Source organism: Macaca nemestrina, chromosome 5, assembly GCF_043159975.1.
Source record: "Macaca nemestrina isolate mMacNem1 chromosome 5, mMacNem.hap1, whole genome shotgun sequence".
Lineage (NCBI taxonomy): Eukaryota > Metazoa > Chordata > Mammalia > Primates > Cercopithecidae > Macaca > Macaca nemestrina.
This window is the reverse complement of record NC_092129.1, coordinates 123,149,100-123,162,325: the sequence shown is the minus strand read 5'-3', so window position 1 is coordinate 123,162,325 and position 13,226 is coordinate 123,149,100. Positions and strand designations below refer to the sequence as shown.

General features: G+C 35.3%; 1 long non-coding RNA gene across 3 annotated transcripts in view; it reads left to right on the top strand.

Annotated features, from left to right (window-relative positions):
• LOC105479517 (uncharacterized) overlaps positions 1-12,861 on the top strand; it is a 110,853-nt gene extending 97,992 nt beyond the window's left edge. For 2 of the 3 annotated variants that reach the window (XR_985950.2, XR_985949.3), the window contains exons 2-3: positions 6,485-6,560; positions 11,160-12,861. This is a non-coding gene — a long non-coding RNA (uncharacterized lncRNA). Of the gene's footprint in view, positions 1-6,484; positions 6,561-8,429; positions 8,639-11,159 lie in introns of all 3 variants that reach the window. The other variant, XR_011623639.1, reaches the window with a different exon arrangement.
• Positions 12,862-13,226: the final 365 nt, after the last annotated feature.

Here is a 13,226-nt window from a genome sequence, read left to right as displayed (position 1 = left end):
CTCCCCCAACCAAGCTGGAGTATTGGAAAGGAAATATAATGCCAGGTCATCATCACCTCACCAAGGAAACATTCAGAGTCTCCCCAATCCAATTCTCCAAGTCTATGTTAATTAGTTCTTTTTGTTTCTGGTAGTGTTCTGAATATTTTAATACTTTGTAAATATTAAATAGTTCATAAAACTAGAAAATTAAATGATCTTTTATCTATATATAGAAGTAACCATTATTTCTAGTCCACATCATAATGGAACAGCAGGCTGTTCCAAGTTTGACAACTCTTTTCTCTCATTGAAAACATTAGGTCTGTTGGACTCTACTTCATATTGCACAGAATAAAACATCATTATAGGTACACGTTATTGGCCTTTAGTAAAGAAGATAAAATATAATATTTACTACCTATGCCACTAGACCTCCCAGATTCTTTCAATTAGTAAATAATTAATTTTATGTCCTGTTTATGGTGTCAAATTTTGTTCTTGATATTTTTTATTCCATCTACATAATACAATAAGGCTCCATATGGTCATTGTATTCTTCCTAAATTGCCTTAACTTGTGATTTATGGGAGCCTTTGTTACTCTTTTTTTTTTTTTTCACTAAAAACTATATATTTCACCAAATTTAAATTGTTCCTTTTGGAAATTTTATATGGGTTGAGGTTTGCAGAAAGAGTACTTGAGGATAATCCTGTTTACAGGATTTCACAGCAATGTAGTCACGGCTATTTACTATATTTTTGGATGAAAAATGTAAAAAGACTAGTAGCTGTAGTACTGAATGCTTGTCAAGTATAAGTGCATTATCAAGTAGTTACAGTAAAGGATTTACAAATCAGAAGTGTCTTCTTTTCTATTGACTAACCAGCTTCTGACTCATAATTTGACCTTGGAAAGTAAGCTGGCCTTCTTTGTACCTCAGTCTGACTGGAGAATTCGGCAAAAGGAGGATTTTGCTCATAGCTCAATGTTGTATCATGGCTGAATATATCACAAAGAAATTATACATAGTTTTCTTTTGCTATGCAAAAATTTGACAATGATGGAACAACATATCTGCTTCACTAAGTATCCATTGCCTTATCTTTAGTAAGGCATTTTCTCATACCTAATTTGTTTTAAAAAGCTGAATATTACATTTAAACTTAAATTTAAATAAGATTGACTACATTAACTTGAATATTAACATAAGCATGGGTATTTCCAGATAATATTTTATATATACTATACTTATATTTATTTTATTATATGTATTTATTAATTTACCTTTTTATTTTTAGATATTTTATATATAATTGTAAAATAAATGTGTATATATGTATACACATAGAGATGACAAAACCACAGATTTATCCAAAGGTATGATCTTTTATTCACTTCTGTATTCCCTGAACATAGTTCAGCATCTGTAACTTAGAAGGTGTTTAACAAATGTTCATTCAATGAATTAATGGGCAAAATGACCTGACTTATGACATCTGCAATTATGTAAATAATGTATTACTTGAATGTGAAATGGAAAAGTACACTTTTTCATGTAATAAAAAAGTCTTCAATATGTCTCTTTTTGTAATATGTTTTTGTACTGACATATTGAAGGGGGCAAACAGAGGAATGATAGCTAAAGGAGAAAGCAATAGGGGAAGAGAGAGGAAAGCAACAGCAAGCCACTATTTCAACGTGGTAATCATTGGCATGACTTCAACTTCCATTATTCTTCCCAAATCCCTTCTGTGTCACCTCTTATACATGTTATTTATTATCCACTTAAAGAATTATCAAGGATTATTGGTTTAAACTTACTATAAAGATGAACTCATGTTAATGTTTATGGGTAGATCTAGCTGAACATCTTCTACTGTAATAATGGTGCTCCACTCTATGTGTGTGAGATGCAGGGTACATTATCAATTTAGGGAAAGGGTTAACATATAGCATAAGATGTACATGTTCCTGAAATCAACTAAAGGAATGTAAAGACAAGTACTTAGATGTATACTGACTCTCTTACTAGTTTATATCAAAATAACTGAAAATTTTGACCTTTACATTTTGATTCAGTGAGGAAATAAATTCATTCCCACTATTTATTTTACTGGATGACAAGATAAATAGCCCAATTCAACTGTCCATATCCATGGATGGTATATTTTCAGGCCACTGATTCCACTGAGACTATAACAAAGGCTCTGCACCCACTTCCAGAAAAATGCATGCACTCATGTGCACACACACGCACAGGATGCTCATGAGCATATTAAAGGTGGATCCCAATGTAAGAGTTCCTATTGCTTGCAAAAGATATGGAATACTTTTCACTCCTCATGTTTTCATGCCAAGTGATATCTACTAGAGGAACATTACTGGCCACTTGACTCACTCACTCCCTTATTAAAAGAGTTTGCTTCTTGTTTAGTGACATCTATTGAAACACATTTCTTGCTGGAGGTAATTTAGTAAAACTCTGCAGAAGATATGCACTTAATTTGCTGCCCTCATTTCCATAGACTCTGGGAGGCAGCATGTGTCTTATCTACAAACAGATTTTTTTTTAATCTCAGGCGTATTATGTAACTGAATAACATAAGAAGGGTAAGGGGTCAGGATGTTGGCATGGGCAGGTCATAACAGAAAGCTAGTTTGGCCAGAGATCAAAGCCTTTTGTTTTAAGCAGCTTTATCATTAATGAAGTTCAATAGCTGCAAACTTGAAAAGTATACATAGATACATCATTTATTAACCCCCTTAATACCTTAATACTTGCCATATATAGTTATATGTACAAAGCAGAATAAAAGGAAAAAAAGAAGCAAATTATAACTAACTATGATTTTTGGTGAGAAAATTTTTTCAAAATTTGTGAAACTATTTTGTTCAAACTCAAGCCAGCATATTCTATTGTACCTAGGAATTAAAAAAAAAACTAATTCATCTTCTATCAATGGTTCCCATAATATCAAACAATTTTTAAAAGCAAGAAGGTACTTTAAAATTTATCTAAGTACAATATGTTTTACAGATAAGCGAAATAAAAATATAAATAAATAATGTTAAATTATATGGACAGATCAATGCTAGTCCTAGAACTGAGGTCTAAAGCACTTTAGTTGTGTTGTTTATATCACCTCTAAAAACTTATTTCACTCCATGAGAACAAATTATGTGGAGGAGAAACTCAAGTTTTGTATTACTGACTTAGTGTGGCCTGCTGTAACAAAATGCAATAGACTGAGGAGCTTAAATATCAGACGTTTATTTCTTACAGTTCTGGATGCTGAAAAGTTCAAGACCATATTTGGTTCTTGGTGAATCCCTTCCTCCTGGCTTCTAGACAACTGTCTTCTTTGATGTTCTCTTTTCATAGGGCACTAGTCGTCTTATAGGGACTCCACCCACTTGACCTCATATAACATAATAACCTCCCAAAGCCTCATCTCCAAGTACCATTCCACCTGGAATTACAGCTTCAATATATGAATTTGGGGACAATGCAAACATTCAATTTATAACAAATACTAATTCAGTTATATGTGTGTATATGTATGTGTGTGCATCTCTGTGTGTATCTGTAGACAAATACTCTTTTCCATTGTCTTTATTGTTGATGTGTTGTGACCAAGATTCTTATAAACATTAAAGAACAATTAAATAAAATTACTATGCATATAGTCTTGGCAGATAAAAGAAAAAAGTCCTAAATATCTATCCTCTGACCTATCTCTGAGTTTTCTTCCCTGTTTTCCTTTTATACTCTCCTTTAGGACTGACCATTTAAACAGAAATTTTCAGTCTGCCTTCTGGCTATCACACTTAAATTGTTCAATAAAATGAGTCATGTACTACCACTGCATTGGAATCATATTCTAAAAGTGCTTTTGTTGTTTCTATTTTATTAGTCCTCCTGAAGCAGCACAATGAAAAAGCTGGTTTACTTTCCCCCATATCCTCTGAAATACTGGTTACTTTAACAGTTGTTAAATCTTTCAAACCAGATAGGCATTAAATTTTCTGCAAAACTAGAATTTCTGGTATTTATATTTCAAAAGACACTCAGGACTCCTTTTCTGTTTATAAATATACATTATTATATTTGTTGTTCTTCATTTAAATTCTTTTTTTTTCTTTTCTTTTCTTTTTTTGGTCAGGAAGACTGTGGGATTCCCTAGGTACACTGAAGGATATTTCTCTAAGTGTTGCTAATGTATTTCCACTGAAAATTAATTATTTAGTATTAATTCACATAGATGCAAAATGAAACAGAAAGTGATGTAATTAGTGCAAAGTTTTGACCAAAATAACTCATTCATTTGCTTGTCAATCAAACTGCAATGGTCATCAAAGTGCTCATTGAGTTGATCAAACTTCTTAGTCTCTAAGTACCCATTAATTCCAGACTCATGGCCAGGCATGGTGGCTCACACCTGTAATCCCAGCATTTTGGGAGCCTGAGGCTGGTGGATCACCTGAGGTCGGGAGTTCGAGACCAGCCTGGCCAACATGAAGAAACTGTGTCTCTACTAAAAATACAAAATTAGCCGGGCATGGTGGCGCATGCCTGTAATCCCAGCTACTCAGGAGGCTGAGGCAGGAAAATCACTTGAACCTGGGAGGCGGAGATTGCAGTGAGCCAAGATTGCACCATTGCACTCTAGCCTGTGCAACAAGAGCTAACCAAAGCTCCGTTAAAAAAAAAAAAAAAAAAAAAAATCCAGACTCATTTCCACCTTTCACTTAAATTGAATACATCAGTCAGTTCCTTTGTGAGATATTGAATAAATGACTTCCTACATGCCGGGAAATTCACCAAATCAATTTGACTGCATTCAGTTTGGATGCCTTTTCAGAATTAGTCAAAAATATTTAATTAGGATATCTACCTGAGAGGCACCTCTTTCTACATGGAATAGTCTTTTCACAAAAATTTTTATAGTTTCTTGTGCAATTTTCAGTAACACAATTTGTTTAACATAAATAGGCCTACATTAAAAATGTGTTTATAAAATGTGAGTGATTTTTGTGTGATAATTGGAAATACATAGCAAGTAAATAACATACGAAATGTCATTTATCTTGTCCCTGAGAAAGAACTAGGTAAGATCATTATTTCTACTTCATCCTGTTTTTTCCTGTATTCTGCCACTGTCGACTTGAGTAGTCAAGAAGTTGGGTGCAAGGCAGAATGGTAATTAGTTTAGGTCGTGTTTAAGTAGGAGATACTCTAGAATGCTTTTGCTTTTCTCTTTCAAATTTCTGTAAAGACTTCTAATATCAATAAAGTTTTGAAATGAGAATGAGAACTATTAATTTTCGTTTTTGTTTTTGTTTTTGTTTTTTGAGATGAAGTCTCGCTCTGCTGCCAGACTGGAGTGCAGTGGCGTGATCTGGGCTCACTGCAATCTCCACCTCCCCGGCTCAAGCCATTCTCCTGTGTCAGCCTCCCGAGAAACTGGGACTACAGTGGTGTGCCACCACACCCAGCTAATTTTTGTATTGTTAGTAGAGAACGGGATTTCACCATGTTGGGCAGGATGGTCTTGATCTCTTGACCTCATGATCCACCCACCTCGGCCTCCCAAAGTGCTGGGATTACAGACGTGAGCCACCGCGCCCAGCCTATGAAATCGTTTTAAAAGGACAGAGACTGAATGTAAACATATCCTTTTCCTATTTAAAATAGAGTATTTCAAAATTTCTGTTCTTTTTCCCTACTAAATTTTGTGATTTTAGGTATATCACCTTACGAATTACTCGGTTCTTTCTATCTGATTCCATACATTCAGATAGTGAATTTGTTCTTATAAGCAATTATACACTGTGACCCATTGCTGTTAGCTTGATGTTTACTACAAGTCATTCAGAAAGAGCTGAAGAGTAAAAATATTTACCTTAAAATCTAAAAATATATTTACATTTAACATAATCAAGATGGAAATTTCTGGAGAGTGAAACTAAATAATAAATTTTCTTTAACTTTTTTTATCCTACTACTGATGTTACACTAAGAAAAGATCATCACATGACTTTGTAGGCTTCCTAAAAGTGATAAGCTGTTTTACAAATGAGAAAGCTTTCTTGTTGAAACTCGAACTTGAATGGTATGTATTTAAAAAAAAAAAAAAAAGTCACTTCCCACGACAAGGATCTCAATCTGGGCTATTTTACATCTAAAGAATGAATATATAATACGAACATCGAAAAAATGGCATGTTAAGTTTGTAGTTCTTTTCAGCATTCTCTTGCTATTCTACTTCTTCCTTATGTTTTCTTTTCCTCTTTCGATGTTTATTTACTTTTGGTATGTGGCCTTTCCCAATACATTCACTTTGTCTTGCAGGTCCAAAATAGATTTTTCAGATGTTAATTTTGAATTAACAAATCTTCCTTTATGTTATTACTTACCTTAACTGAGGATAACAGCATAAATTTATTATTTAAACTAGCTTTTAAAGTTACATAAACTTTAATCTAACTTTTATATTTCCAGGTTAATACTAGCATTTATTATTCAAATGGAGGCTGCATGTGTGACAAGAATCCCCATATATGATTTCTTCTTTGAGGTAAGATGACCAGCAGGTGAGTTGTATAAACTGTCATAAATGATATGTGCTTATACCTTGCTTTTAGAACAAGTTTCACCATTTTCTCATATTGATACAGGAGATATAAAAAATAAATATTTAGGAAGATAATGAGGTTAAAAAAGTCCTCTGCAAGTCTTCCTTTCTAACAAAAAGCAGCACAAGAAATTATTTTTTTTTCTAACAAAGAGCAGCCTAAAAAATCGAGTTGCCAACAGATAAGCAAGCTGAAAGCTTGCACAGGTGAATGCCAGCAGCTGTACCAATAGAAGAAGGCTACCTGGGGACCGTGTATGTTCAACATGGAGGCTCCATCTTCCCTTTTCTTTGTCACCACATGTACAGTAAAGAAACAGGCAACATGGTGCAGGCCGGGCAGAGAACCCATCTGCAGAATAAAAGATTAGGGTGAGGGTGGCCAGAATTTTGTGCTCTATGCAAATGGCATACGTAGCCCTAACAAGTATTTTGCACCTTATGCAAATAACACACCTGATCCAACCAATCTTTTGCATCCTGTGTACATCAGACACTGCCTCCTCAAGCTCATCTATAAAATCCCCTTCATTTCACCACGGAAGCAGAAAACCCATTTGGGACCCTTCTCTCTGCGGCAGAGAGAGCTAGTCCCTTTCCATCACCTATTAAACTTCCACTCTTAATCTTACTCCTGGTGTGTTTGCATCCTAGTTTTCCATGATGGCTGTGAGACAACGAACCTCAGGTACTATCACAGACAATGAGGCCATTTAAAAACAGAAGTCTATTCCTAGACTTCTCCTTAAGTCTCATGATCACAGTTGGATGGTACGCCATTCTTCAAACAGTTGCTGGCTAAAGGAATACTATAGTGAGCAATAACTATTCAGCATTCTCTTCTGGTAATTTAGAAGAAGTCCAACACAAGGCTGCCCAATATCTGTAAAAAAGATTCTATGTGCAAGGAATATGAGGAAAATGGCATTGGGATAGGCAACAAATTAGCAATTTCTGCCACAGACTTTAAGCTCCATGAAGGTAATCTCATACATTTCTTATTGAGTGCAGTATGTAAAAGGCTTAATACAGAGCCTGGAATACAGTTGGTGCTCATCAGGTTTGTGAAATAAATTTGTGAATAATGCAAATACTAATATTTATGAGAATACTAATTTATAGTCCTTGAAGGCAGAATAGAAGCCATATAACCACAATTTCTAAGAGACTATAAGAAATGTGAAAGAAAAATAAATCGTGGAACTCCCAAATCACTAAGCCAAAGGGAAAAGCCAAGCTGGACACTGCTTAGGGCAAAGTTGCCTCCCCTTCTATTCCTAAAGATAACTACACAAATTAAAATGCTATGTACCTCCCTCACAAGGAATTCCCTTGTGGACAAAGGACAGACAGAACCCAACGTCATCCTTCTGTTCATTGAGATAAATGTGTATCTGATTGCCTTCTTTAAAAAGGCTAATGAGCAACTCAAAAGAATGCAATCATTTGTCTCTTCTCTACCTATTACCTGGAAGCCCCATCCCCACTTCGAGTTCTCCCACCTTTCCAAAAAGAACCAACGTACATCTTACATATATTGTTGTACCCTGCACATCTTGGAGACCTCCTAAGGCTGTGTCTCAGGTGCATGTCCTTAACTTTAGCAGAATAAATTTCCAAAATTGACTGAGACCTGTCTCACATATTTAGGGTTCACAGAGTAAACACAAAGTTAGCCAGGCACCCTGGCTCACGGCTGTAATCTGAGCACTTTGGGTGATGGAGGTGGCTGATCACCTCAGCCCAGAAGTTCCGGACCAACCTGGACAACATGGAGAATCCATGCCTCTACTAAATATATTAAAATTACAGGGACGTAGTGGGCCTGTGGTCCCAGCTCTACTACTGGTTGGCTGAGGAAGGAGGATCCCTTGAACCTAGGAGGTCGAGACTGCAACGAGCTGAGATCAAGATCGCGCCACTGCACTCCAGTCCAGGTGGCAGATTGAGACCCTGTCTAAAACAACAACAACAGCAGCAGCAGCAACAACAACAACAACAAATGGGAATAAACACAAAGGGTATGTAAGAGCTAGATATTCAGGAACTTTATTTTGAGGTCACTCATGTGTTCAAAGTTGCTGAATCTAATGATCAGTTTCCAGTCGTGTTACTTGAATCATGAATAGTGTATGATACTTTAGATCATTTCCTTCTCCTTACACACTTTCTCCTTTTGACTTTCAGGGTATTACACTCTCTTGTTTGCTTTCTCTCTCATTGGCGATTTACTTTCAAGCTACTTTAATTGTTCTCTCTTTCACTTCTTAATATTGGAGTGCTCTCAAGACAAGGATGCCCTCTCTCACCACTCCTATTCAACATAGTACTGGAAGTTCTGGCCATGGCAATCAGGCAAGAGAAAGCAATAAAGGATATTCAAATAGGAAGAGAGGAAGTCAAATTGTCTCTGTTTACAGATGACATGATTGTATATTTAGAAAACCCCATTGTTTTAGCCCAAAATCTCCTTAAGCTGATAAGCAACTTCAGCAAAGTCTCAGGATACAAAATCAATGTGCAAAAATCACAAGCATTCCTATACACAAATAATAGACAAACAGAGAGCCAAATCATGAGTGAACTCCCATTCACAATTGCTACAAGGAGAATAAAATACCTGGGAATACAACATACAGGGGATGTGAAGGACCTCTTCAAGGAGAACTAGAAACCACTGCTCAAGGAAATAAGAGAGGACTCAAACAAATTGAAAAACATTCCATGCTCATGGATAGGAAGAATCCATATTATGAAAATGGCCATTCTTCCCAAAACAATTTATAGATTCAATGCTATCTCCATCAAGCCACCACTGACTTTCTTTACAGAATTGGAGAAAAACTACTTTAAACTTCATATGGGACCCAAAAAGAGCCCACATACCAAGACAATCCTGGGCCAGAAGAACAAAGCTGGAACATCATGCTACCTGACTTCAAACTGTATTACAAGACTACAGTAACCAAAACAGCATGGTACTGGTACCAAAACAGAGGTATAGACCAATGGAACAGAAAGGAGGCCTCAGAAATAACACCACACAGCTACAAATATCTGATCTTTGACAAACTTGACACACACAAGCAATGGGGAAAAGATTCCCTATTTAATAAATGGTGTTGGGAAAACTGGGTAGCCATATGCGGAAAACTGAAATTGGACCCCTTCCTCACACCTTATACAAAAATCAACTCAAAATGGATCAAAGACTTAAATGTAAGACATAGGACCATAAAAATCTTAGAAGAAAACCTGAGCAATATCATTCAGGACACAGACATGGGCAAACACTTCATGTCTAAAGCACCAAAAGCAATGGCAACAAAAGTTAAAATTGGCAATGGGATCTAATTAAACTAAAGAGCCTCTGCACAGCAAAAGAAACTATCATCAGAGTGAACAGGCAACCTACAGAATGGGAGAAAATTTTTGCAATCTATCCATTTGACAAAGGGCTAACACTCTCTTGAGATGGCATACAGAATCTACAAATAACTTAAAGAAATGTACAAGAAAAAAACAAACAACCCCATCAAAAACTGGCAAAAGGCACTTCGCAAAAGAAGACATTATTCAGCCAACAGACATATGAAAATATGCTCATCAATGGTAATTAGAGAAATGCAAATCAAAAGCACAATGAGATACCATCTCATGCCAATTAAAATGGTGATCATTAAAAAGTCAGGAAACAACAGGTGCTGGAGAGGTGGAGAAATAGCAACACTTTTACACTGTTGGTAGGAGTGTAAATTAGTTCAACTATTGTGGAAGACAATGTGGTGATTCCTCAAGGATCTAGAACTGGAAATATCATTTGATCCAGCAATTCCATTACTGGGCATATACCCAAAGGACTATAAATCATTCTACAATAAAGACACATGCACGTGTATGTTTATTGCCACACTATTCACAATAGCAAAGACTTGGAACCAACACAAATGTCCATCAGTAATTGACTGGATTCAAAAAATGTGGCACATATACATCATGGAATACTATGTAGCCATAAAAAAGGATGAGTTCATGTCCTTTGCAGGGACATTTATGAAGCTGGAAACCATCATTCTCAGCAAGCTATCACAAGATCAGAAAACCAAACACCGCATCTCACTTATAAGTGGGAGTTGAACAATGAGAACATATGAACACAGGGAGGGGAACATCAAACACCGTGATCTGTCAGGGGGTTGGGGACTAGGAGAGGGATAACATTAGGATAAATACCTAATGTAGGTGACGGGTTGATGGATGCAGCAAACCACCAGGGCACGTGTATACCTATGTAACAAAACTGCACATTCCACACATGTAACCCAGAACTTAAAGTATGATGATAATAATAATAATAATGAAATATTGTAGTGCTCTAGGCCTAATCCTTTTTCCTCTTGTCTTCTCTATTTACAACCATTCCTTTGGTAATCTTTACTGTCTCTTGTCTTTATATGTTAACCAGATATACCAAAAAAATTGCTAATATGTATCTAAAATTTTTCTTCTTCTTTTTTTTTTTTTTTTTTTAACCTTTCACAGACAAAGGAAGAAACCAAACAAGAAAATGAAACAAAGTTTCACTGTGATTGCAGAATTACTTAGAGTAACCTCTGAAGAAATATGCCTATTGGGAGAAATGACACAATTCAATTCAACAAATATCTTTGTAGTGCCTGTGATGTGAATAACGGAGTGCTAAAAAGCCTAATGGGAATCAGTCCTGCTCTCAAGATGTTTATGACAGTGCACAGAGAATGTCAGTACACAAATAACTCTAACTGTAAAAGAAGAGGGAATAATCCCTAGCTCCTTTTCCTTAGCCAAAACTTATTCCCTATTTCTTCTATCCTAACAAAAGCAAAACAAAACAAAAACAAACCACTTGAGCATTTTTCCCCTCAGAACTGCTTTCTTTCACACTTTCATATTCCAAATCCTCGAAGGACTTTCTTATACTTACTCTACTCACTTCTTAATCTTTTAATATCCATATTTTATTACCTCATTCATACTAAAGTTACTATCTTAAGGTTGAGTGAATACTGACCGCCATGGGCTCAGTCTTCTCTTTCTCTCCAGTCCTCACCTTCCTCACTCTCCCTGCTATACTGAATGCTGTGAACCACCCTTCCTTCTTTAAACTCTATTGTATTGTTCTTGTTCTTTCTTTGTTCACTTCTCATCTCTTAACCATAGTAGGGCAGAATCTTGGCTTAGCATAAGTTTATGTGAAAGGGTTTATTTTGACACAAAGCACACTAAGAATCAGCAATATAAAATACTCATTAAAAAACAGTGAAAGCTTATATTGAACAAATACAAGTACCAAAAAGGGGAAGTAATAGTTTCTTTGTGATCTAAAGTCACACTCCACAAAAAACAATGTATTAGGTCGAGTTACAAGTTCCATGTTATAAAGATATTAGGCAGTTAAAATATAACCCCAGGAAGCTAACTAAGAGAGACATTGAAAGGATTTGTAAAGCTCTTGCTTCACACAATGAATGGTTAAGGATACAGGATATGTTTAGCCTGAGAGGCACAAAAGGGAATATAATTATTGACTTAGCATTTGAGGGACATTATATGGATGTTAGGGTTAGGACATACGGGAAGAAATTTCAAGATAGATCTTAAACAATTCCTAACAATTTGAGATATCTAATATTGGAAAGGATTGTTTTGTGAAGCAATTCAGGCAAAAGCTAAATAGCAATATATCTGAAATGTTCTGAAAATAATTATTGCTTTGGATGGGGGCTGAGACTAGATTAAAATTATCTTCCAATGTGGAAATGTTATGATTAATGAAATCATTAGAAATATATCATTAGTTTAAGCTTTTAATTTATGACCTGGACATCTTTCAATGTATGTTTCCATACCAGTATCCTGGATTTGTGGAGGAGGTGAAGAAAGCTAGTTGCGCTATGAATGATTAATGAGTTCTAAGTCTGATGGGAAGTTTTGCCTAAGACATGTTAGCATTCAAAGTGAAAAGTATAAGATTCACACATCACCCTTATGGTGGAGAAAATTCAGCAAAAGAGAAAGTATTACAATAATGAAAACTTTTTCTGTGTATTTTTGGTTTAAAAAACATTTTCATAAAATTTATAATTAGAGTATTTTATTCAGATTTTCAGTGGTGAGAGATGAAAGACATACATTTGAAGACTCTACTAGAAGCAAACAATTGCATTGCTATAACCTTGGCATGGCAATCCCTTTCAAAATACAGTACAAGGGGAAAAATAAAACAAACCTGTTTTACTGATTTTGGAATAAAGACATTTTCAGTATCTTGAAATGTTCAGCATATGTATACATGCATATGTATATGTTAGAAAATATAACACATATAGATGTGCACACATATATGTTTTCACATGTTTTCACATGTAAATTCAAAGATGTGAATATATGTTTTTTATATATATATTTATATATAATTTATTTTCCAATATAAGAGTAAACTCCAAATGGCAGGTAACTTCTTTTAACCTGTTTTTATATTCAGGCCCTCTTGCCTGATATAATCCTGAGTTCAAAGTCACTTTTAAATAATAATTTACTGAGTTTAATTGATTTTGCTTTGAAGTGCCT